The sequence below is a fragment of the Eschscholzia californica genome, unplaced genomic scaffold (genome assembly GCF_041429995.1).
Source record: "Eschscholzia californica isolate CP2 unplaced genomic scaffold, dmEscCali1.0.p SCAF_2, whole genome shotgun sequence".
In the NCBI taxonomy this organism is placed as follows: Eukaryota; Viridiplantae; Streptophyta; class Magnoliopsida; order Ranunculales; family Papaveraceae; genus Eschscholzia; species Eschscholzia californica.
The window spans coordinates 56,451,087-56,478,897 of record NW_028238309.1 but is presented as its reverse complement, the minus strand read 5'-3'; the positions used below and the strand labels follow the sequence as shown (position 1 = coordinate 56,478,897).

General features: G+C 36.2%; 1 long non-coding RNA gene across 1 annotated transcript; it reads right to left on the bottom strand.

Moving 5' to 3' along the window:
- Positions 1-12,283: 12,283 nt before the first annotated feature.
- LOC147559326 (uncharacterized) lies at positions 12,284-23,964 on the bottom strand. The gene is made up of 3 exons (XR_015234568.1): positions 23,511-23,964; positions 22,366-22,551; positions 12,284-12,549 (listed from the first exon to the last, which is right to left on the bottom strand). It is a non-coding gene; the product is annotated as an uncharacterized LOC147559326 (long non-coding RNA).
- Between the last annotated feature and the right edge of the window lie 3,847 nt (positions 23,965-27,811).

Here is a 27,811-nt window from a genome sequence, read left to right as displayed (position 1 = left end):
GCTGGTGGTGAGTTTAATTTATGTTTAATGAAGATTTCGTTTTTAGAGAGAGAGATGGAAAGTTACCGGATTTCAGTTACGGAATATTATCAACATAGTAGTTAGTTACAATTCAAACGTGATTGGAGAGAGAAAGTTGAGATAAAAATGGAAAAAATATCTTTAACAGTTTAGAATGTAAATCACGTTTTGATATTAAAGAAGGTTAATATAGGTATTAAATCTTTAATATGTATTATATGGATTTGTGTTTTCTCTCTAGATGAGACCAAAAGGACTAGATATCCATTTAAATTATTATTTAGGTTTTGAAATCCTTTTTAGGATTATAGAGGACTATATCTCCTATTAGGACCCTATTTTTGGTCTATAAACTCAAAAATTATTATATAAAACAGAAGGGAAAACGCTACTGTGATTCTTATTCAAATTCTTAATACTACTTCTTGGCATAGTAGCTAATAACCCAAATGCATCCATTTTGTGTTCAGTCATAGCCCATTGGCTTAGGCCTAACATAACATAAATTGGCGTTCCTATCTTTCTGAATTGGACAAGATGCCAGCCAAAGCCTTATGTCTATGACCGACCTACTAGAGCCAGACGGATAATGCACATCTCATGGGTTTGGACGGGGAGGCCAGACGTAGCCTTATGTATGTGACCGACTGACAAGAAATGGTGGTCCAGATGCATATGCACATCTCCCTCATCAAACTCCTTGGATTCTTGGGCTCGTGGGCCTTTTCCCACTCCTAGTAGCACCAAGACACCCAAACTAGACAACATGTCTTGGGCTTGTTACAGAACCAATACTCAACCTGGAAAGTTCTAAAGGCACCCTCTCTCTGGGGCGCCTATATCAATCTTAAGGGACGCATATCTTGGTTTGCAATGCCAAAAAACTAGGCACCAACGCTCACAGATGATTAACAAACGAAACTAAAATGTGGTAGGATCTACTTTATATCAAACCAGTAGTCTTTGGGGGCACACATGTCACACTTCACAACCTATGATGAAAGACACCTCCCTATGATGATTTGCTCACATGACAAGACTAGCTTCCCAAAATGATTTAGAGTTTATTTCTTCTTTCCATTTTACTGATCTATCCATACCATTGTCTTGTTCTTTGTTTCTCAACTCTTGTTCTTTCACATCAATTTCCAACTGGTCATTTGGCTATGGGTCAAAAAATGATCCCATAGCCCTTCAAAGTCGATTGGTCATTTATGAATTCACGGCATGTCTCGTTTAGTTGGACAACAGTTCTCACAATCAGGCCTTCTGGAACATCGGTAAGTTCACAAATATCTGCAAATGGTGTTCCTTGACACAACATGAATTGCAGAAAATTTCACTGAGGATGGATTCCAGTGAGATGTTTATGAAACCAGTAATTGGTTTGTGTTTAGATTTGACTCAATGTTACCTGAGACGCGGTATGCTCCAGTACGAGTACGAGGTACTCTTGTTAGACGTTTCCAATAATTCGAAAGTGATAGATCTTTTTTAACCAAAACCCTATTTTGTTAGGCCAAATTTCTCTTCCCCAAATTTTATATTTTCATGTGTTTGTTAGAATTTTTAGGGCCTACCTTCCTTTTTCTTCTTTGTTCAGAGAAGGGCCTACCTTTCTGAAAACAGAATATCTAGGGCCTGACACCAATGGAAACGGTTAGGATTTTATTCCTGTTCCTAAGATATCTGAAATCTTAAACAAACTGACCCACTCTTCTCTTATTTTCCACAAGAAAAGAAAAGTGGTTAAAAGGTGAGTGATGTTGAATAATGAATAAGGTGATTTTCTCTCTGACCCTAATAATTTCGGATTTTTGAATCAACAGTCCAAAATCTGGGGGGTAAACCCCAAAAAAATCCACTCTTGCCCAAAAATTAGTTGCAGGTCCAAACGTCAGTTTTTTTTATTCCCCTCTTGCCCTTGGACGGGACATGCTGACGTTTTCCTGAAAAAAAACTGACTGGTAAATGTCAGAAACTAGAAACGTACTATTGTATTAGGTATAGTAGAGTAAAAGACACAACTTTATTCAGGCAGGGTCACCAAATTTTGGGGGTCAATGACAGTCCTATCATATGTATCCGTAAGCTAAAATATATCATGATCAACTTTGTGATTTCTACTTTAAAGATCTATTACGCCTAGGTTATCTTCTAAGCTTGTAGCATCTTCTTGTGTCAAAAGAGCTTCTTTTAATTAAAAAATTCTGAAACTAAAATTTTAAGCATTTTTTTCTTAACCATTACCAATTGGGAGGATATATGTCTTCATCAGAGATAAAAATGATGTCCCTCTCTTTAGCAGACGAAATTTCTGTCTTTGTGAGAGATGATTTCATTATCTGGGTCTGTTCTTTCTACTCGATTAAAAAAAACTTATGAATCAAGTTGTAAGACCTGGTTATTCACATATCAGAACAGAAAATAAATTAGTAAAAAAATTTTATAAAGAAAATCAGAACTACATATTCAATAAGAGATACTTACGAAGTTGTGTAGATGATTGTGATTCATTAATATTGTAAGAATCGATTATTTAGTTTAAGTTAAAAAAGGTAGAACCTAATAAGTTTGAAACTAGGTTATAAAGTTTGTTCTTATATTTGATCGATAAGGTCTCGTCTTTATCCTTCTTAGGTGTGAGACTAACTCTTTATTCTTATATTAACTCTCTCTTAACCAAGTTTACAAATAAATAAATTAATAATTCGTGAATGGACCGGTAACAACTAACCCATTAGTCACGGTCCGCCACGACAACAGTCGTAACTGCCACGACAACGTTCGTAACCGCCACGACGATGGTCGTAACCGTCACGACAACTATCGTAACCGCCACCACAATGGTCTTAACCGCCACGACAACAGTCGTAACCGCGCACACCAATAGTTGTAACCGCCACATCATTGAAGTAGTTTGTTACCTCTCACATGCACTGGCTAAGAAATGTAGAGAGAGGAAGGGAGAGAGAAATGTCATGCTAATAGAAAATTGATGGAGTAATTGAGGAAGCTATATGAGGTAAGACGATGGGGATAGACACTACCTTTTTAATATGAAAAGAAATAAAGAGAGAAAGAGAAGAGACGATCCCTGTTGACCTCACATGAATGAAGTCGAGTCTCTCGGTGCAGTATGCTAGTTGAGGTAATTGAGGAAGAGGGGTTGGGGCTTGTCAATTTGAGAAATGAAGAAAGAGTCTATTGCGGTCACATGCGTGAAATAAAGTCTCTTGTCACAACTCACATGAATGAAGTAATCCCTTCATAGGTTGATTCATTCTCTTATATAAACAAGTATGACCTATAGATGGATGATTAGAAGAATGAAAAACACTCATTACTTAGTAATTTAAAAATATAACTGATATTACAAGAGCAATCGAAAACCACAGGAATTATGCAAACCTCCTTCATTGAAGAGTAAGTCTTTTTTTTCGAAAATGCTAGATAACCCAGCAAGTCCAATCCACTTAGTTGACAAGTACAGTTGGACAACACTTGAAAAAAAAACTTAGAGAAAATCCGAGTCATTTATTTTGTAGTCCAGCTGTACTTGTCAACCAAATAGGTTGAATTTACTGGATTATCCAGCATTTCCTTTTTTTTTTTTGTATTTATATAAGTATTGGTTTTCTAACCATTTTTTTAGTTAATGAAGGGAGTAATTTTAATTGATCATGATGAGTACTTTAGGTGCGTATATGGGCCACCGTCGAGTAGTGAATTTCGAAATCTTCAAAGAGAATTTATGGAATCTTTCACCAATTATAATACAGAAGCCCGTAATTATATGTAAAATAATATATTTATTAACAATTTTGCCTCACTTTTTTCTTCTTACAAATATTTGTGTAATTATTTTTTACTTCATATGGTGTTGTATTTGAAGGTTCTCAACAACTTCTGTTGATTGGAGACGCCTAGCAGTTGTTGCTCGTCACGTTAAAGATAATGCTATTTAGTTGGTTCTTCTCACTACTCACCTATTTTTTTTTTTACTTCAATAATTTTTTACAAAACTTTGTATTTCTTGGTGCAGTTTCCACTCTAAACTACTTATAGATGCTTCCAGTACTTTCAAAACAAATGTCGCTAATGAGGATCTTCAAGAGTAAGTCTTAGGTAGCAGTGTTTGTACCTAAATATTATACTTAAACGAGACCCATTAATTATACCTAGTACTCGAACTAAATACGAATTAAATTAAATTTGTACCACTTTTCTTTTTGTAGTAGGTGTAAACATTCCTGGGTTTTTGTTGAACCAGAGATTCACTTGCTGCAAGAATCAGTTCAATATCTAGAAGATGTATGTACTTAATATTAGTATATTTTTCACACTCATTTATAAAAATCTTGAAATAATTTTTCTTTCTTTTACCTAAACTTTTGTTTCTGCTTGTTTGTTTGTTTACAGAAAGAAAATGCAATTGTATCTCTTAGTGGCGAAATCCAGACTCTCTAAGATTCGAACCACGTTAGAGAATATGTGAGTTTCTTAATATATATTATGATCTTAGTTTGCTAATTAGTTAGTTAGTGATAGAGTATTGAGGAACACTAGATACTCTTTGTTTTTATTATGTATTATATATTATGTTTTATGTGTTATGTGTTATGTTTTATGTTTCCTGTTGGGGGTACTTTCTCATTTGCACAGTAATAGATATTATTGCATCTTAAGTATTATATTAAAAGATAAATTTGTAAATATTAGTTGACTCCTAACTAACATTCTCAACAAAAAAGATTAACATTCCACCTAAGTAGTTAGATTTTGAACTCGAACTCGAACTCGGAACTCAATCTCTATTCTGAGTATGACCAAGTCACTGAGCTAGTTGAGTCTCTTAAAAATAATAATCAAGAGAAAGATATATTATAGAGTCTCTTAAATCAGCTATAAGATCGAATATGTTTACAATCAGCTATATTAGGTAGACAGCTAACGAGGGTCTCCCTCTAGAAAATTACACCTCAAAGAGCAAAGACTTAAAAAGTGGGTTGTAACATAAGCCGTCAGACAAACAATCTCATATCTAGCAGTTGTCATAGCATTCTTTAAAAGTGGAAGAGTAGCAAAGAAATCTAACAAAACAAGTTTAACTTAGGAAAGCGAGTGATTATTTTTAGACCTTTGAAACTAGGGGTGGGATTTTGGTCGGCAGCTCGGATCCGCCCACGGACGCCCGGGCCCGCCAGGTAGTGGTGGCCAACGGGCTGTGTCGTGGCGGCACGACCCGTTTGACAGCCGTGGCGTGTTAGACACGCCACAACCACGCCAGGCACGACTTTGAGCTGTGTCGTGTCGTGCCTAGACGACAAGGTCTTGGCACAGAAACGCCCCATGGTAACGACCCAGCTGTTGTCGTGCCGTTTCCGTGGCGGTCCCAGCCGTTTCTGTGCCGGGTCGTGGCTAATGGGCCAGTTGTTGCGAAACGTAACAAAAGAAAACACTAAATAATTTTTAAGTCAAACGTTGTGATATTTGTTTAAACTGTAGAATCTATATTTATTTTATTACTTAATAACTTTATTAACTATTAATTTTATCAATTAACAACTACTTTCAACAAAATAACAGTAATGTTTTGTAAATTAAGTACCCGTTTCTAACGGGTTAGCGTGCCGTGGCAGGTTAGGAACGCCACGGGCTGTGGCGTGTCGTGTTTCCGTTCCTAACGTGCCGTGGTTGACGGGTCTGAGAGCTTAAAATCCCAAACCCGCCACGGCCCGCTTGACCCGTGACGGGTCAGCACGACACGACACGCGACGTTCCGTGCCGTGTCGCCTTATAAACGGGTTGTGCCGATCCGTTTCCGTGCCGACACAACCCGTTGGCCACCACTACCGCCATGGTCCGTGGACGCCCGGTAACCGGCTCAGACAAAACCCGACCGTCCGGGAAGGGTTAAATTGGACGGACGCGGGCAACAACCCTTACCCGACAAGCCGCCCACGCCCGCCCGTCTGTTAGTCCGAACACATTTCGTCCCTTAGATTAACTAAGGTTTTAATACGAACGGTTAGATTAAACCTAGGATTACCATATATAAACAGGTGTTGAAACTTCTAACGCTAAAAATCTCATTCTAATAGACCGCACCTCTCTCTCTTTGCAGCTTCTTTTCATTTCCCCCTCAATTCTTCTTTTTCTTCAGTTCCTAAAACCTAATTAGTGATCCCTAACGAGTAAAAGTAACAAGTAACAACCTAACTTGAATCGAATCGGCGATTGATTCTCTAGTTGATTGTTTTTGTTTCTTTGAAATTAGTCGAAGATCTTCACAGACTTGTTCTCTTCGAGGGTTTGACCCCCTTTTATCTTTGAATCTCTGTAAGTATCTTCTTATTATTCTTAGTCTATTACTTTTCTTTTAGAGTTAATTCCTATTTGGCCCCTACTTTGTGACCAGCTTCCTTTATGACCTCCTATTTTTCATAAATTTAAATATGACCCCCTTTTTTTAGTGTAAATGTCATAAGTACCCTTCCTATATATATTTTTTCAAAATAAAGTTAATTATAACACATGAAATTCCACCTCATATGTCTCTCTCCACCTCACATCTCTCTTCAACTCACCTCTCTCTCTCTCCAACTCACCTCTCTCTCTCTCCAACTCACCTCTCTCTCTCTCCCCAACTCACCCTTGTCTTCTCTGGCGACCTAAACTTAAAAAAAATTCTCATCTCTTTCTCTAAACACTCCGGCGAAGGGGTTTCCCTTCGCCTGAGTCGGTATGTTCAAGAACACACCAGATCTGGTCTTTTCGGCCAAGAGAAACCCCTTCGCCGGAGTGCTTAGAGAGAGATGAGAGTTTTTTTAAGTTTAGGTCGCTAGCCGGAAAATTTCCCGACCAGCGACCTTCGCCGGAGAAGACAAGGGTGAGTTGAGGAGAGAGAGAGAGAGGTGAGTTGGAGAGAGAGAGAGAGGTGAGTTGGAGATAGAGAGAGAGGTGAGTTGGAGATAGAGAGAGAGGTGAGTTGGAGAGAGAGAGAGAGAGAGGTGAGTTGGAGAGAGAGAGAGAGGTGAGTTGGAGAGAGAGGTGAGGTGGAGAGAGATGTGAGGTGAAAGTGAGGTGAAATTTCATGTGTTATAATTAACTTTATTTTGAGAAATATATATATATATATATATATATATATATATATATATATATATATATATATGAACGGGTACTTACGACATTTACACTAAAAAAAGGGTCATATTTGAATTTATGAAAAATATGAGACCATAAAGAAAGTTTGTCACAAAGTAGGGGCCAAATTGGAATTAACTCTTTCTTTTATTATTATTTTCATTTCCATCTTTTTCGATTATTTGATAACGTGGAAAATTTCTTTGTTGTTTTTTGTCTACTCTGAATCTGAAAAATCATCTTCATCTTCACGAACTCTAATCTTCAACACGTAAGTATCCTCTGTTTCTCTTCTTCTTCGATTTATTTTTGTTTTTTTTTTTCATCTTCTTCTTCGATTTCTTGCCTAAGTTCTGATGTTTTTTTTTTCATCTTCTTCTTCAATTTCTTGCCTATGTGTTGCTGCAGTGTTGCTCTTTGCTGTTGCTACTCAATGCTGCTGCTTGATGATGTTGAACTTTATGTTTTCTTGTGTGGAATTATGGATATGAAGCAGTATCAATGGATAATCTTTTTTTTTTGTCAAATGAAGATTCAACTTCAGATTTGGATCTTCATGACTTCATTCTTATAGTTTAAAGTGAAGAAATTTTTTTAATACATTAATCAATTTTTGTTCTGTTTTGGGCTTTATACCCTGTCCCGTCTGAGTTCTGACCGATGTCCGGCAAGTCCAGCAAAAAAACGGTCATGGACGGGCATTTTCACCAAGTAATTTTCGTTTAGTCCGATTGTCTGAGCGGTCAATGATAGCATGTGGCCATTCCGTCCGGACCATTTCCGCGGACTGCCCGTCCGGTCTGATTCCCACCCATATTTGAAACACCCCACAACTCTCTCTGAAACTAGATCTAGTTATTTCTATATAAAACAAAGCTTAACATCAAGAGAAAAGACTAAACCGAGAGCTCAACATCAAGAGAAAAGACTAAATCGAGATTGATCCTCGTCGTGTTTTTGGGATTTTGTTTGAGATATCTACTATTATCATTTTGTTTAGAACTCAAGAGGCACCAGGTCTTCATTTTTTTCTACTAGGTGTGACTCGTGCCTCTGGCACGGACATTTTTGTTAGGTATAAAAAGCGTTATTTAGTGGTGTACTTTCTGTTATCAAAATTAACTTACGCTTAGCGCAAACAAACTTTTTATTATTCCACTTGTAGCATAAACAAACCAGATATTTGTGTGTACGAAAATTTAAAAATAATTAATAAAATATAAGCAAATAAAAATTTATTCTAAAATTTGAATTGGTTGTCCAATAAAAATATAGATCTGCACATTTGAAAGTATTATTTGCGACAAACAAAACACAATTTTCTTTTTTTTTTTGTTGAAAAAAATATTTTTTGTTGTTAACGTTAAGAATCAAATAGATATTTTATTTAAGTAAATGGAGAATATAAACTTGCACATTTGAAGGACAATGGAATCGATACTAACTTCAAGACTCAATTATTTCATCAAAAAAAAACTTCAAGAATCAATTAGGAATCCTTGGCACAAACAAAACACATTTTTCCCCTGACTTCAAGAATCATTCATACATGTCTCAAGTAAATGGAGACTATAAACCTGCATATTTGAAGGACAACCAAATCGATTACAATCACCCATTCGACATAGCAAAACTAAATACTAACAGAAAGGAGACACTCCTTCTTTTTATTGAAAGCCAGAAAGGAGATACTTAGGAACAACCAGATGAATTCGACTTCAGAACCATCAATCTGAGTAAGCATAAATAATTATGCAAGAACTATACTTAAACCAAAGTTAGCATATTTTAACCTAAGGAATAGCCTTTGAAGTATTTAAGTAGATATTGTATAAGTTGATTCTAATTTTGTGTTCTGGAACAGGATAAGAAAGTGAATAAGAAATTGCCACATAGTTTAATACAGGACAACTCAATTTTTACTATACATATCAAAATCTAGATAGAGGGAGATCTTTACAAACTAAAAAACTCATTCAACTTCAATGATGTTCCAAATGAGCTGAAAGACAAAAACTGCATTACAAGATAGATTAGTTATTTGGAGGAGAGAACTACGAAATTGAAAGAATGTAAAAGAAAATTAATGACAAGGAATTGGAAAAATGAATGACAAATTAGAAAGGATGGAAGAAACACATTTAAATATAGAAAGTTTTGAAGTTACAGTCACAGATTCTGGTGGTGTCCCAACCGTGGAGAACTCTGGTTGCGCCGCTATCTCTTGTAGGTCTATTTTCCAAGTTTACAAAATTCGATGACATACCTTCACTGCAAAAAATCCCAGAATCAGAAGATCGAAATCGGTTGGACTGAAAAAAAAAAAAAAAAACACAATCTAATTCACAAATGTCCCCATTAGAACATTATAACATCTTTGTCCGTTTCTTTACGGGGCTTGGACCATGCCTACTGAACAATCTCACTGCATATGGCACAAGACGATTCCACACATCACATCGACGCGGGACTAACAAAAACCAGAAAAAATGAAAATTAGTACACAAATAATGCGTACCTCTAGTCATGAGCGTCTTAGAAAAACTCTGTAGAGAGGTAAAGAGATAGGCAGAGAATAAGATGAGAAAAGGAACTAATGGTGATGAAGAGAAACAAACACTTGAATTAAGTCTGAAATGGTTTGAGATCAATTTTTCTCTATGGACCAAATATATTAGCTTATGGAAGAACCTGTTTGTCACCTTCATGAACAACTTGTGAAACCAAGCCCATCTGCCATCGGTACAATACTTCCTCCTCCAATCCAATACTAAATTCAACTAACTTATAAAACTTAAAAATGGGCTGAAATTATGATTTTACTAAGAACCTGTTTCTCCTTTAACAATGTCAACTATCTTTTCGAATTTATCTTCGACAAAAAAAAGTTAAAAAAGTATATGAAAGAAATAGGCCGACTGATGACCCTAAAAAATTCAAAATAAAGAGTGACATGAAGAAGAAAATGAATGAATATCACTCACCGGAAAATTATAACGCCTGACCTCAATTTAAACAATTCGAAGTGTAATGCAAGAAATATGGGACATAGAAAGCTACTTGAATGACCAATACCAACTATAATAGATTTCTATTGGCTTTATCTTCATGTAACACCAATTTCAGGTTAAGTTTTAGTGGAAAAATACAAATACTTAATAAGCAACACTAAATTGAGACAATTCAAGCTTATAAAAAACTAAATGAACTAACCCGGTGAACAGAAATCCAAGAAAACAATACATAAGGATTGATATTCAAATTATGAATTGAACTTGACTAAAAGTTGTTTTCTTACCTTCATTGTTCTGTTAGATGGTATGAATTGATGCTAAAAATGCGATAAACATACTAAATTGAATTCTTTCATATAATATGAAGCAGTTTTCGAAGAAGAAACTGAGATACTCCAATACCAAACTCTATGGATATATATATATATATATATATATATATATATAGGGGGAGAGATTACTTGATTTGTCCAAACAATTACATTAGAAAACTCCATAAACAATAATCGCACTCTGTCGAAATCACTTGAAAAAGCATGTCTAGGCCCTCAATAATTCATTGAAGGCCTATAACAGACAAAGTCCATACATTGTTTAACGACAACCATCTTGTGTGAAGTCCAAAATCCATCTGGTGAACCCATCTTGTGAGAAAACGTATATCTGGTGAAATTAAGAATTGTTTAAAGCCAATCTCAAAATCCATACTTAGATAAATAATACATAAACCTTTACTGAGTGATACTGATAACACATAATTCAACAAATCTAAATAAAATAACTAAGATTCCTACTTGCATTCCTATTTGAACAAGATAAAATTACTTGAAAATGAAATTTGAAATTTTTCTAAAACCTAATCTTCGAGGAAAATCATATTAGGAACTCATCTGAATCAAGCATCTATGTGTACATGTACTTCTCCTAGTAGATCAAAATCCATTGATATTGCTCCATAATAATTGTAGAATTGAAATTCAATGATGAAAGTGAATATTCATGCATCAACCCATTGGGAGCAAGGGTTTAATGTAGGGGCAGATTCAATTAGTCGTTTTAGATGACAAATGAAGGGTTTTATCATTGGAGCTGATAAAGGGAGAGAGATAGACATCGAACAAGATGGCCGTTGGATCCATTGAAATTTCAAGATTAATTACAGTATAGATGAAAGAGTCATTTATTTTGTCCTAATCAACTTCATTTATTTTGTCCCAGTCAGCAAAACAAGTTCTGTTTTGTTATATAGATTTACCTTCTATATTTAGTTTCATTCAATCGGAAACAATAGCTAGTCATGCCTTTGAATGACTTACATCTCTTGTGTTTGTGACTTTTTGGTTTTCTATGCTTGCCCTTGATCTTAGATCTTAGTATCATGTTCACTTCATCCCTATGTCCTTTGCCCTCATGTTTAGGATGTTCCTTGATCTTAGTACCATCTTCACTTCATCCCCATGTCCTTCGCCCTCATATTTAGGATGTTCCTTGATCTTACAGAGGGAAGAGCGAGGGTTCTAGGGACCTTGACACATGTCAAGTTAAAACCTTCCCTCTAATTGACAGCCTTGCTCCTCTAATTGACAGGTATTACATCTTAATTTTTTTCCTTCGGAATAAAAGTAAGATGAGAGGGACATATAAACTTCATCGTTGTAATCGCCTTAAAGAGAGGTATTGTTGACATCAAGTTGACGCAATTACCAACTTCTTACTAATTTTGTAATATGTCCAAATGTATCATGATAATGGATTTTTTTTCACTTATGTATAACCTTTAGCAACTAATCAAGCTTTATATCCCCCTATAGCACCATTATGTTTTAATTTTGTGTGATATAACTATTTGCACTGAACTGTGGATTTTTGACCGAAAACCTCAATAAATAGTATCTCTGAATCTGAAGGAGAATTGGTAGAGAAATATCAAAAATATTCTTGTAAATACGCCTAACAACGTTTGAAACCCATCCACTCTCAAAAGTGGAAGGTGAAGATGATACTAGCATAGCTACTCTATGGATACTGGATATGGCTACGGAGATGGACAAATTGATAAAATCGGAAGAAATTAGGGCTAGCAAAATCAGAAACAACAATGATCAAAGATGTTATTTTGCAGAACTTGGTTGTTTGAAATGAAACACAAAAACAAACAAGTTGATTAACCGAAATATACCGATTGTTTTACTTCATCTTAGCTTCAGTAAATAGAACATGACGATTTACACGAGAATCATACTTCCTAAACTCAAGCTTCTCTGTCATCTTACGAGGATTCTTCCGTTTCACATAAAAGAACCCCGTTCCAGCTGCTGAAACTAGCCTGATGAATATTGCACCGCCCTTTGCCTTACCCATCCTCCTGAATATATCGAAGAAAACAAAGAAACACAAACAAATCAATAGAAATGTTACAGAGTATTATCTCTTTTCTACAATCTAATTTAAGATAGATAAAGAGAAGTTTTAACTTTTAACCACACTGTAATACACTTATTTCGTTTCAACTCGCTCATAAACAATTTTGGGTCCAGCATGCTAACTCCCCAATCACCTACATCTATAAGTTTATAGGAACTGATTGCTTCTGAATCCGTTACCAAAAAAAGAATAGTTTGAACTGCGCAGTCGGGCTCGCTACGAACTCGTAAATGGTTAGGCCTTAGGGGTAGTAGAAGCCGAGTTTGGTGAATCCATTACCAAACAAGAATAGTTTGAACTGAGCAGTCGGGCTCGCTACGAACTCATAAATGGTTAGGCCTCAGGGGTAGTACGAGCCGAGTTTGGTGAAATGCCCGAGTAAGCTTACTTGGTTTACAAGCATACTGAATATGTTCTAAGATTGAGCCTTAAAATGTTCAAATGTTTCATGGGCACACAAGACCATTTGCCACAAATTGCAATAAGAAACTAACCCAAGAACTCAAAGACAGAGCCAGGATTTCATTAGTCTACCAGTCACTAAAATTATCAATCATTCAAAACCCTAAATTCATTAGTCTACCAGTCACTAAAATTATCAATTAATCATTCAAAACCCTAAAACCAACGTATCATAGTTGCTTCAAGAATCGATTTCGATCAATCTTGCAGGTTGAAATAGGGTGTTCATGTTTTTGAGTCATGTCATTATTATGTGCCTTTTTTTTGTCTGGGTGAGAAATTGGCATGGCGTTTCGTGCTATCAAATTTATCCGGTCCGAACCTGCTAGCTAAGACATGTAGGCCATGAGTGTAGGTACCCGGAACATCTGAACTCGAGAGAAAAGTACTCACAATAACCAGAGTCCGGCCCGTTTCCCACCCCTTGTACTATGTATAGACGATGGTAATTTTTAATAAAGTCCCTGGAGGTTCCGGGTTTGATCCCCAGAAGAGGTGGAATCCTTGAGTTATTGAATTTAGGATTATTAGGTTATAAATAATATTGTTGGACTTTAAGCCGTAGTTGATTAGACTCTAGGCCATAGTTTACTTGGGTTTTACGCATGTTCCTGTTAAATTGGACAGTTATCGTGCTACTAAGTTATCAACTTCATATTGCAATGACTATCATTTCTAATACCTTACCAAGTTAATATGCCTAATGCTTTTTTAGCAGTAAAAAAAAGTGTACTATGTATAGATGATGATGGTAAAACCTGAAGGTTACCAAGTAAGGCCTACAACTCACTTACTAATATGGTGTTTCTTTCCAGTTTCTAAAAACTAATACCTTAATTACCAAGTTAATTATATGCCTAATGCTTTTTTGGTAATAAAAAAATACTCTATCTCTCACTAAACTTCCTTTTTTCTCTCCAACTTTCCTTAATTTCTCTCTCCCTAGAATTAAAAAATCTCCAAATAAAAAAGGACACATATATTAGAGATTACATGAGTTTCTAGCTAGCATAAAAGGTCGGTTTAGAGAGTCAATTTCTTTCGTCTCCCTTTTCTTTCTTATCAATTCTTTGTTCAACACTAATGGAAATTTCATTGCAACCCAATGAAGAAAAAGATGAGAAACCTCTTAGTGGAATGAAATTCTTGGTTGTTGATGATAACCCAATACTACAAAAAATATCGTCAAATTTTATTTCTCTACTTGGTGGTACTGCTGAATTTTGTCAACTTGGAGAAGAAGCTCTGGACAAAATTTATACATCTCTCCAAGGAAATTCACCTTATGATATCATTCTCATGAATGAGTATGAAGCAACGAGGCGAATTCGAGAACAAGGAAAACTGAGTGGGTTTCAAATACCACCCATTATTAGGGTAATGGGTGAAGGTTCAACTGAAGAAGTTACAAAATCTGGAATGGACTACCATATAACCAAACCATTAAACGCTATCAAGTTACTCAATGCTATTCGAGCTGTTAACGATGGTAATATATAAGTTTCATATTAGTTGTTGTGTATTAATTTGTAGTTTATACTAGAAGGAATGAAGCCAATTTTCCAACAAGATTATTTACCCTCTTACTTATTTCTTTTGACTGCAGATAACTTGGAGAGGACCAAACAAGGAACTAGTGTTGCTTAACAGAGCAAGACAAGTAGTATATCATAAATTAATTAATGTTCTCTTCATATATGTCTAATGACACTACGTACCCACCTAAATAAAACGAAATTACTACTTCTTTCCCATCTATACTCTTTGATTCTATACTCGATGATTCTAATATGATTTAGCTGTGATTTATTTATTAAAATCTACTTCTTTAGACACAAAGTCATAAGATCGGAATCGCTATCTATTCTTTCGCTACAAGTTCAGAGACAGTTCCAATTATCGTTCGCGATAATTAATAAAAAGAAACAAGAGTGTGGCATATATATATTCAAGATGTAGATAAAAGACAGGATATACACATAAACAATGGTGTCCAAAACTAGTCAATTCGAATTAATCTTATTGGGTAGGGTAGCCAATTAACACATATTTGTTTGAAAGTAATCTAATATAATATGCAAGTCTAGTTTTCACACAAATATGTAAATGTCGTACACACAGGCAGGAGCGGAGCCAGGATTTTGTTCAAGTCAGGGCTTACTTAAATAAAATCTACGTACTTATTTGTATATAGAAGGTAATAGTGCTTGTAAAAGATAACTACATATTTATGCACCTATATATATTTATGCAGATGATATTGTGATTATTGAAATGGTTCTAATCTTATTTATCATTTCAAACAAAAACTTAACAAATTCTGCTTCAAGGATTTTTTTTTTTTTTTTTTTTTTTGAATTAACCCTTAATAACATCAAGTATTACAAGAAAGGACCAAAAAATAAGATTGCATCAGATAAATGGCCTATCTAAAGTGAACTACAAGGGATACTATGTAAACCGCGGACTAAAATGCCGACGCGGCCAAATCGTGGGCTAAACTGTTGCACCTCCTAGTTACAAAGGAGTAATTTACTTGGACATTTGCAGCTAATCCACGTAACTCAGTGAGATCCGACTGTAGGCGCCACGGGGCACTCTCTACGCCCTCCGATAAGAAATCAATTAGGGTTTTGCTGTCTCCTTCCAATATAAACTCGACCAGTCCCATTTCAGACGCCAAGAGAAACCCTAACTTGAAGCCTATAAGTTCGCTGTGGAGAGGAGATTTGGGCGAAAAAACCAGAGTCTTAGAACCCATGATAATTCCATCTTCGTTCCTAGCTACAGCAGCAGCCGATGCTCTATCTTGCTTATAACTTCCATCAACATTGATTTTAATCAAGTTCGGCGACGGTGGAAGCCATTCTTCTACCTGCAAAGAAGGATTAGCAGTAGTGGAATGGTGAAAGTTATCATACCTTAGAGCTTGATTAGTCTGATGCCAGATTCGTCGATTATCAATCCGAGTAGATCTAAAGATGAAGTCGTTTCTGGACTTCCACCATTCCCAGAGTAAACAGGTGTATTTCTTCCATTTTGATATTTCTGTTACCCCATCTTCTAGTATTGATTTTAAGTTGCCAATTGGATCTAACTGTAGGGTTTGAAAGCAGGAATCATCGGAGAGTTGGAGCAGAGCTTGAAAGCTGCTACATGAGCCGAAAAGATGATCGATAGTTTCCGGAACACCTGTATTGCATAATAGACATCTAGAAGGTACAGTTTGAATTCTTTTACCGACATTGCTTAATGTAGCTAAAGCATTGTGAATTAATTTCCATAGAAAGATTTGAATCTTAGGGTTGAAAGAAGTATTCTTCCAGAATTTCTTCCAAGGGAAATGTTGTATGTCTGTAGTTAAGATAGGGAGATTACAAATTTCCGAGTAGTATGATTTCGGGTTAAAACGACCAGACTCGGTTGGTTTCCAGATAAGGTTATCCTTGGCTTGATCTTCACCATAGAGGGGTATGTTTAATATAGCTTGAACTGTGGTATTATTAAAGTAGAACCTTAATAAGCTTTCATCCCATCTCTTTGGATTACCAATGATCAAATCTGAAACCTTCGTGATATGAGGAGGTAGACTTTGAATCAAAACTGGAGTGTGATTGTCTATATCATGAACCCAAGGGTCTGTAATGATGTTTATAGAAGACCCACAACCCACTTGCCATAAAATATTCTCCTTTAAGGTTGGTTTGATTTGCAATAGTGCAGACCAAAATGTAGATTTATTTGAAGATGATTGAACTGACCAGAAATCCAACTTCCTGCAATATTTTGATTTTAAAAGTTGGACCCATGTAGTTTCAGATTCTGTTAGGAATCTCCATCCCATTTTAGCAATGAGAGATTTGTTTGCTTCTTCTAATGATCGAACCCCTAGACCTCCATGTTGTTTTGGGCAGCAAATTATACTCCAATTAATAAAGTGAATCTTACGATCCGAGGGTGGGTGACCCCACCAAAAACTCCTTTCGATTTTCTCAAGCTTCTTGATGATCTGCTTGGGATTCAACTGAAAACTGAAGTTGTAAGTGCAATATGACCCTAGAATAGACTTTATTAAAACAGTCCTACCTGCTTGAGAAATTAATCTTTCTTTCCAACCTGATAAAGAGTTATTAAATTTTTCGATTAACCACTCATATGTGTTAATTCTATTTCCAGGTTGAAGAAGAGAATCGCCAAGGTACTTTGCTGTTGTGTCCATTAAAGGAGCCTGTAAAGAAGAGACAAAAGCATTCCGAGTAATCGTGGGAACACCTCGACTAAAGTACAATGAAGATTTCTCGAAGTTAACTTTTTGGCCCGAAAATTGAGAGTATTCCTGCATAAGATCTATAATGGCCTGTAAATTAGATGAAGTAGCTTTACCAAATAAGATTAGATCGTCAGCAAATAAGAGATGTGAAATAGTAGGGCTGACGGGGTTAATCTTATACCCTATGTACTTATTTTGGGATTCATAATGAGAAATCAGGAGGGAGAGGGATTGAGTGGTGAGGATGAAGAGGTAGGGGGAAAGGGGACACCCCTGTCTCAAACCTCTAGTCGAACTAAAGTCCCCAAAAAGACGACCATTAATTTGCACTTTAAATCTAGGGGTGGAAACACAGTCCATGATCAAATTTATAAGGTTTCCTCTTAAGCCCATCGTCTCTAGGATGGTATGTAAAAACCCCCATTCCACCCTGTCATAAGCTTTAGACATGTCCATCTTAAGGGCAAAGGAACCACTCTTGGCTTTAGATTTCCTCATAGAGTGCATCAACTCTTCTGTTAAAATGATATTATCGAGAATTTGACGCCCCGGAACAAAGGCATTTTGGGTCCACATGATGCAATTCTCAAGATACGGTCTAATACGATTAGCTAGAATCTTTGTGATGAACTTGTAAATAGTATTACATAAAGAAATCGGTCGAAAGTCAGAAGCGTACCTCGGATTCCTAATTTTAGGAATTAAAGCGATGGTGGTTAAGTTTATGGTAGAATCAATATGACCTGTTTCAAATGCCTCCTGTATGTAAGTTGAAAGTTCCACTCCTATAGTCTCCCAATGGTGTTGGAAAAAAATGCATGGTAGACCGTCAGGCCCTGGGCTTTTTAAGGAGCCCATCTCCAGCACCACCGATTTAATTTCTTGTAATGATGGAATCCTTGAGATATCCCTGATGCTATCATCCGATAAGACTTTGTATTGTTGTAATATCTCGATCGGTGGCGGATTAGTAGATTCAGCCGTGAATAAGTTCTGAAAGAAATTGGTTAGATCACTAGCGATTTCATCCTCGTTTGTAGACGTAATACCCGACTGTAAAGTAAGTTGATGAATACGATTTCGTTGACGACGGCTAGCCATTGCCACATGGAAAGCCTTTGTATTTCTGTCCCCATTGATGGCCCATTTCGATCTTGTTCGTTGTTCTGCCTTAATTTTTTCAATTTCTTCCAGATGAAGGATCTCTTCTTGGAGGTTGTTTTCAATTAAAAGGGTAAGATCTGAAGGTATAATTGTTTGGATATCTAAAAGTCGTTTTCTCAAACAAGATAGCCTATTTCTAATCAGTCCAAACGCCTTTTTACTCCATGAATGAATAGACTCCTTAATATTCTTGATTTTATCATAAAATGGACCCTGATCTGCGTCCCAATTGGAATGAAAATTGACTTCGTAATCTCTGTGCTTAGTCCAAAAAACTCATATTTTGCTATAGTTTTTATCACAGAACCTTGTACTTGAAGCTTTAATAAAATAGGGGCGTGATCACTGTTGTATCTTGGTAAGTGGAACACCCCCGCATCCGGAAATTGCATCAACCAAGTTGAGGAACAAATAGCCCTATCTAGTCGCTCTCTGGTAAGGTGGTTTTTCGCTTTGCTGTTTGTCCATGTAAATCCAGGGCCATTAAAACCCAAGTCCACCAACGAAGTTTCCTGCATAAATTCTTGAAATTTAGTTAAAAACGGAATTTGCGCCGACCCGCCCAATTTTTCTCCTCGAGAACCTAGGGCATTCATGTCTCCAATACAACAGACAGAATTGGTGGTTGAACGAATGAGGGTAGAAAGATGAGACCAAAATCTAGGTCTATCTTGAACCCTCGGAGGACCGTAAATGCAAAACAGGTCCCAAGTAGAGGATTGAACTAAATTATGTACTGTTGCGTGAATTAAATTCAGAGAATTAAGATGGATATCAAGAGACACATTGTCGGTCCAAAGTAGGAGTAAACCTCCACTACGACCAATAGAGGGCACAATGCAATAATTATTAATATTAAACTTATTCAAAGTGGAAAGAAAAGAAAAAACATTAAGTCTAGTTTCACATAAAAAAACAACATCAGGTTTAGTGGAACCAAGGAACTGATAAAGAGTCTCTTTTGTCGAGGCGTTCCCGAGTCCGCGACAATTCCAAGAAAAGACATTCATTGCTCCATAGGCGTTTGGGACGCCATCACCCTTTCAGCATAACTGGTTGTAGAAATATTCCCGGCAGTCCTTTTGAGTTGTCTTGAATTTCCTACCGCCGACACAATCGGGATGTTATGAGTACCCAATTGTTGTTTCCCTGTAGATGTAGAAGCAGCCTCCCTATTTGAAGTAGTAGGGTTCGGAGTAGTATTAAAAATAGGATTATCTGTTACTGATGTCTCCGAAATCTTTGATCCCCTACTTCTTTTAGCCTGTTGTAAATCCGACAGCAGATCACCAAACAAGTTAGAAACATTAGAATCTGTACCCTGGTTTACCCCAATCTTAGTGTCGCAAGATTCCATCTCACGACCTTGACCCCGATTTATAAACGGAATTTTAAACGATTCTGGGTATTTTGGTTTCATTGCCTTATGAACCAGTTCTCTTTGATAGTCAGAGAGTTGATGCTTAAGAATGTCCCCGAAAGACATAAGAATAGGACAGAACTTGTTAGTATGGCCGATGATGCCACAGGCAATACAGAAACGGGGAAGCTTTTCGATCCTGATGGTGATAGAAATTAACTTATATGCCGATAATTTAAGGTAAACACGTTGAGGGAAGGGTTTAGTGATGTCATATTTAATTTTGATACGACCATACACCGTCCATTTTGAGGCGTCTTCCTCAGCGGTAGGAATGTTAATGCCAATGGAATTCGCCACTCGATTGACCGTCTGAGTGTTCAAATTACCCATTGGTATTCCATGAAGTTGGGTCCAAAACCAGACCGAGTCAAAAACACAAGCATTGGGGTCAGTAAATTGATCACAAGGTTGTAGAACAACCAATTCATCTTGGATCACCCAAGGCGAATTCTCAATGGCCAAGTCAAGTTCAGATGAGGTCATAAAACGGATCAAAAAGACATTAGTTTTCACTTCCGTGAGGGTAAATCGATTTGGCAAGTTCAGGACTTTAGAAAGCCTAAGCATAGCCAAAGTAATATCCACTTTCTTATTAGACTGAAACCAGAGTACCCCCTGTTTGATAAGATTAGTCGTCGATGTGTTCAAGTCCTCCCCTTCCACAGTAGTTGGAACCACTTCCTCTGTAGTAAGAGCCGCAAATTGCTGTAAAAACTGTGAGTCTTGAGTATTCATTGTGAAGAGATGAAGAAAAGAAGAACGAAGAAGAGAATCAAAGATGAGATGAGACTAAATCTCAAAGAAAAGAACCCTATAAAGGGGAGTAAAGAGTCGGAAAAGATGAACCGATGCCTCCGTTCAAACGAAACCGCTCAAAACTAACCAAAAACCGAATAAAAACCAACTAATAACCGTTAAAATCAAAAGTAAAGAGGCGGCGCCACCCTTATCCTAAAAGTCTCCGCTGCAGAGCAATTTTTGAGAGAGGAATACATATCGTTAGTTGATTGTTTACTTCAAGGATTTGAGTAGCCTTCTAATCTTTTTTTTTTTTTTTAAGTACTAAAGTGTTTCAATGACTTAAATGTTAGTTGACTCCTAACTAACATTCGACCTGAGTTGTTAGACTTTGAACTCGAACTCGGAACTCAATCTCTGTTCGAGTACGACCAAGTCACTGAGCTAGTTGAGTCTCTAAAAAATATAATCAAGAGAAAGATATATCCTAGAGTCTCTTAAATCAGCTATAAGATCGAATATGTTTACAATTACCTATATTAGGTAGATAGCTAACGAGGGTCTTCCTCTAGAAAGTTACACCTCAAAGAGCAATGACTTAGAAAGTGGGTTGCATCATAAGCCGTCTGACAAACCATTTCATATCTAGCAATTTTCCGGCCATCCTTCAAAAGTGGAAGAGTAGCAACCAATTCCAATAAACAAGTTTAACTCGAAAAGCGAGTGGTTGTTTTTAGACCCTTATCATTTTTTGGGGGGTTTGTTTGAGATATCTAGATCGGGTTATTTCTACATAGAACGGAACTCAACATCAAGAGAAAAGACTAAACCGAGATTGATCCTTATCGTTTTTTGGGGGTTTTGTTTGAGATATCTACTGATCTCTTGTGTCAGTGATTTTTGGTTCTCTATGCTTGCCCTTGATCTTAGTATCATGTTCACTTCATCCCTATCCTTTGCCCTCATGTTTAGGATGTTCCGGCTAGTGTCTCTCCGGCTAGTGCTTCTTCGGCCTAACAAAGGGGAGGGTGAGGGTTCTAGGAACCTTGACACATGTCAAGTTAAAACCTTCCCTTGATAAGATGTGAGGGACGGGGAGGGTGAGGGTTCTAGGAACCTTGACACATGTCAAGTTAAAACCTTCCCTTCATAAGATGTGAGGGACGTATAAACTTTATCATTATGATCGCCGTAAAGAAAGGTATTGTTGACATCAAGTTGATGCAATCCCCAACCTTTTACTAATTTTGTAATATGTACAAATGTATCGTGATAACGGATTTTTTTACTTGTGTATAACAGCAACTAATCGAGCATTATATCTCTCTATAATACCATTATGTTTCAGTTTTGTGTGATATAACTATTAGACTTGAACTCTGGATTTTTGAGAAAAAACCTCAATAAATATTACCTCTCAATGTCAAGGAGAATTGGTAGAGAAATATCAAAAATATTCTTGTAAATACGCCTAACAAAGTTCGAAACCCATCCACCCTCAAAAGTTGAAGGCGAAGACGATACTAGCATAGCTACTCTATGGATACTGGATATGGCTACAGAGATGGACAATTTGATAAAATCGGAAGAAATTAGGGCTAGCAAAATCAGAAACAACAGTGACTAAAGATGTTATTTTGCAGAACTTGGTTGTTTGAAATGAAAAACAAAAACAAACAAGTTGATTAACCGAAATATACCTATTGTTTTACTTCATCTTAGCTTCAGTAAATAGAACATGACGATTTACACGAGGATCGTACTTCCTAAACTCAAGCTTCTCTGTCATCTTACGAGGATTCTTCCGTTTCACATAAAAGAACCCTGTTCCAGCTGCTGAAACTAGCCTGATGAAAATTGAACCGCCCTTTGCCTTACCCATCCTCCTGAATATATCGAACAAAACAAAGAAACACAAACAAATCAATCGAAATGTTATAGAGCATTTTCTCTTTTCTACAATCTAATTTAAGATAGATAAAGAGAAGTTTTAACTTTTAACCACACTGCAATACACTTATTTCGTTTCAACTCGCTCATAAACAATTTTGGGGTCAGCATGCTAACTCCCAAATCACCTACATCTATAAGTTTATAGGAACTGGTTGCTTCTCAATCTGTTACCAAACAAGAATAGTTTGAGCTGCGGAGTCGGGCTCGCTACGAACTCGTAAATGGTTAGGCCTCAGGGGTAGTACGAGCCGAGTTTGGTGAAATGCCCGAGTAAGCTTACTTGGTTTACAAGCATACTGAATATGTTCTAAGATCGAGTTCTTAAAATGTTCAAATGTTTCATGGGCACACAAGACCATTTGCCACAAATTGCAATAAGAAATTAACCCAATAACTCAAAGACAGAGCCAGGATTTCATTAGTCTACCAGTCACTAAAATTATCACTCATTCAAAACCCTAAAACCAACGTATCATAGTTGCTTCAGGAATCGATTTCGATCAATCTTGCAGGTTGAAATAGTTTGCTCTGAGTTGCATGAAAGTTAAACACAATCCTGAAAAAGCTTAAACCCCAGTGTTTCAAAAATCTAAGGAAATGCACGAAAAGTGATTACACAAAAATTTGTAATTTGATAAACCTAATGAAAAGAGTTGACTGAGCAAGTGGGATTAGAGTTATTAGGTTTTCCATAATGAAATTTAATAAACCCTAACCCTAGATTATTAGCAAACCAATAAAGAGAAATGACCAAAACCTAAAAAGATATATGGAGATTTGCCCATTTTGAACTTCCCTAATGTTGAAGGAACTGAGAGAGAGATGTTAACCCCCCCTCGCCGGATCTCCGGTTAGAGAGAAAAGTATTTGTATAATGAATCAAAAAATTTACCTTCAATAAGAAAATGTTAGAAGAATGATAATAGTTGTTGAATCTGTAGATAAAATGAACCCTTTCTTGGTATCTTTCGATTGAAGTTAGGCTACTTGCTGTCTTTCGATGAAGAGGAAGTGGAGATTAAAAAAAGTCAGAAACCCTAGAACTCTCGGCTCTCCTTGCTCTGCGGTCGATTTGGGAGAAGTTCCCATTTCTCTTTCCCGTTCCAAATCAGAAAAAGAAAAATTCACCACGCTAAAAAACCTAAACTACCCCTAATCTCTTGACAAAACTACTAATACTGAGTACTGACTATGGGCTCTAGTCTGAGTTGGTCTTCACATACCTCCGCCCCTGTAAAAGAGTTAGAGCAATAGAGGATGATCGGAGTTCAACTTCGTCCCACCGCATGGTGAAACTGCCCTAGCTTAGCGGCGAAGGGCCAGAGCCACGCTTTCTCCATAATTGTGGGTATCCAACTCAAAAGGGATTATTTATTTGGTCAAGTGACTTCCCTTTGTCTGTTTATGCAGAACAATTTTCACAAGAACTTAATAATTAACCTAATATGCCAAAACAATTAAACAACATCACATTTTTCAAGAATTCATCTCTAGAATCCTTATATTACTTGGTTTACAAGCATTATGAACAACATGTACCTAATCTAAGGTTGGATTCTCGATTTTTCAAATGTTCCATGAACATGTGATAGATGTAAATCATTAAATGCTAATATCTCATAATTGTTTGACATTCATTTTCAAATTTCTAACAGTATAAATCAAAACATAAATGAAAAACAAGAATAGATTGAGGAATTTGCATTACCTGGAAGATCGGTTATCAGAGTTATTGGATCAAAATAATCTCTGTTAACAATAGAAGATTACCTAAGCGTAATAGATGATGAAAATATATTAAAGAGAGAACCTGACAAGTTGATGTCAATGGAGGCTTTAGTTGTATTGCCCTATGGATTACATTCCGCTTAAATGGTGTTTTCCTCACGAAGTCAAATTTTTGGTATATGTTGTAGTTAAACATTATGCATTAGGGAATCCAAATATTTTGCCAAAATATTTGAAGCTACGTTTTTTAGTTACAAAATCCAGCCAAAAATTGTGCCAAGAAAGTGAACAAAGCAAATGAAGCCATTGAAAAATAAACTCAAAAATGAGAACAACCATAAGGAATTTAAGATTTAGATTGAAAATTTATAGATATTTAGAGGAAACTAAATGAGGAAGATATAGTCTTGAAGGAGCCCCGAAAACCTTGAAGAACACTACATTATTGGAAAAGCCATCGAAAACGAGTTTAGAAGAATTCACTCTTGACTTTTATGCCAGACATGAAAATAAGAAGAAATGACAACTCCTAAAGCGAAAAAGACAAGAAACACAACCATTAAAGCATTAAACTCAGAAAAGAATCAAACTCATTTGAAGCTTAAATCATGTTACCCACTAAAGCAAATAAGAGAAGAATCTTAGCATTTTGAAGTTTCAAATTCAGAATGAAGTGGTTCAGGCAAAGACTTTTTTTCTTGTATGACTTCTTTCAAGTTGAAAAGGTAGAACGCTAAATAGATAAGATATCACGTTCTTTTTTAACTGCGCTGATAAAAAAAACAAATTAGAATAACAGTGCATGAACCTAAACATTCAAGTTAGTCACATTTGTGGAGCTAAATGAAGAAAATTCAAGTATATATCTTTTCTTATTATAATATTTTTCTTTCAAAATTTCTTTATTATTGGTAAACTTGATTTGGATAGATTGATTGGAGAACCCAACAATTTAGAGGGAAACAAACAAAATCTTGACTTAAAAGTTGTACACGAAAGAAACTTTTGGCAGACGACAATATATTTGAATCCAAATCCAATTAAGCCACGTGATAATAGACTAGGATAGCTCCCACCACTTATTTGATCTCCATCACACCTACCCAAGTTATGTCTAAAATATAACTCCACATTTTGGGGGGTAAAGTTTAGGTAATTCCCTCTTGGCCCCCAGAGATGAGCAACTTATAATGGCCTCCTAAAGATAACCCTTTTCAAAATGACCCCATACATCTCTTTTTTGTTAAATTTCTCATGTCATGTGCTTCGAATAACAAATTGGTCCTCTCTTAGATTTTTTTCCCTCAGATTATTATGGTTAATTACAACTTTCGTCTCTTTTCTTCCCCGTCATCTCTTCATTTCCACGCACTGGCCTCGCACTAATAAGGGCCCACTCGTATCAAGCAAGCGCAAATAAACCTTATTCAATCTCGTTATTGAAAATTTATCAGTTGTCGTATAATAATTAGGGGTGGCAATTTGGTCTGAACCGGTGGGTTTTTGCCCGAACCCGCCCCTAACGGAACGGGTTTTACCGCCTCGTTTATTAGATGGGTTGGTAATGGTAATTAATAACTCAATGGAACCATGCTTGGTCAACATACCACGGGTCACGTGTTCGATCCCCTTAGGTGGAATGTATTTTTTTTTTTAAAAAATTTCTTCACATAATAAGATTTCAATATTGTAAGAATTTTGGGAAATATCTACCTTATATCTAAACTAGCACAAATCATACTTAGATTGCAAATTAGACTTTGTCAACATAAATCTCGCCTCTAATTTTAATTTTTTGGAGTATATCGAAGTATTTATACAATTTTCAATTTCATTTTTAGATTTACTGAATATTCAAATCAATCCTGATTGAGTTATCATTGTTCGAAGTAATCAGAATTTCAAATTCCTTTAATTTAACAAAATTGGTTATCTCAATTTTTTTTTTTTTTTCGTTGAAAATCTCAAATTCCTTTATAACGTTAGAATTAATTTCTAAATTGAAACTTCCTAACAATCTCATTGACGATTGAAGAAGAAAATTTAAAATATGTATTAGATGATTCCAGTAGACAAATTGTCCTGAGATGATCTCGTAAGAGCACTAATTCGCGAAATTGATTTAATTCACATAATTACAAATTTCTGTTAGTATATTTTGTATTGAAATCTTAGTTCTACATGTTTCGACTATGATCTCTCACATTCATTATGTTTTCTTTGATCATCTAAGAGTCTAATTACTTAGTTGCTATAGAGTTTACGTACAACATAAACTTTACTTGAAAAATAATTGAAACGATTATTTAGAAACTTGATACAATGAGTTTAGTTTCGTCAACAAATTAATATCTTTTTTTTTTTTTTTTTTTTTTTTTGGAAGTCGACTACGATCAACGTATGTCGTTACATATGGCATTGATACATCAAAGATGTGATACGCACAATAACTGCCCACTCAAACTGAAACAAGAACCGGGCCTATAGCCCAACATGACAATGGCCTAAAGCCCAACTACATTATTTACACCCAAATAATCCCAAATCAAATAACCAAAGATTCCACCTTCTCTGGGATTCGAACCTGAGACCTCCAGGGATTTCTGGAGTTTATGTCAACACCTTGGAACCACTTGGGCTACCAACTGTTGACCAAATAATATCTTTTATATCATTGAATAGTTTTAAAATTTTTATTTATGTTAACGCTCAAGAGGGCCTCCAATAAAATTTGGCACAGGGCCCTCAAATTTTCAGCCACTGGCCCTGTCCACGACCATATGTGTATCTTCATCTCCAACATTAATTTCTCTCTCTCTCTCTCATCTCTTCATTTCCACGACCATATGTGCATCTTCATCTCCAACATTAATTTTTTTTCTCTCTCTCTCTCTCTCATATAAATGGCAGTCTCGCAAATTGATTTGAGGACGAGAAAACCGCAAATCAGATTTTCGTTCGCGGATGAAAACTTCAAAACCCAAATCCTAATTTGAGAGTATGCGGTCCCCAAACTTGAAGCTGAAAATGTAGTATTGGAGATGAAGAGATGGGTGTGGAAGAAGATGGACGACGATTGACTCTGTTAGCGAAAATAAAAAGTCTCATAAAGTTGAAGAAAGACAAATTTGAGCATCATTGAATATTTTGACAAAAAAGTGTTTAAGAGGCTGTTTTGAAAGTTGGTCATTTTGAAGAGTTATTTTAGTGAATTCATTTGTAGGGAGGCCAGAATAGAATTGACCCAAAAATTTATATATCAAGACTTGGGCCAAAAATCCTGGCTGATGGAAGAAAATTAGAAATTATCCATCTTTCTTGTCTATCTCACCAGCAATTGAGAACAGTCTTCCACAAAATCACCCAACTTTTGTTTATGGTCCATAAGGAATCCAACTAAAGTTAAAGTCTTGCTATTGTGGTTTACTAATTTTGAAAGAAGAGTGACAATCCTAGCTACCATTC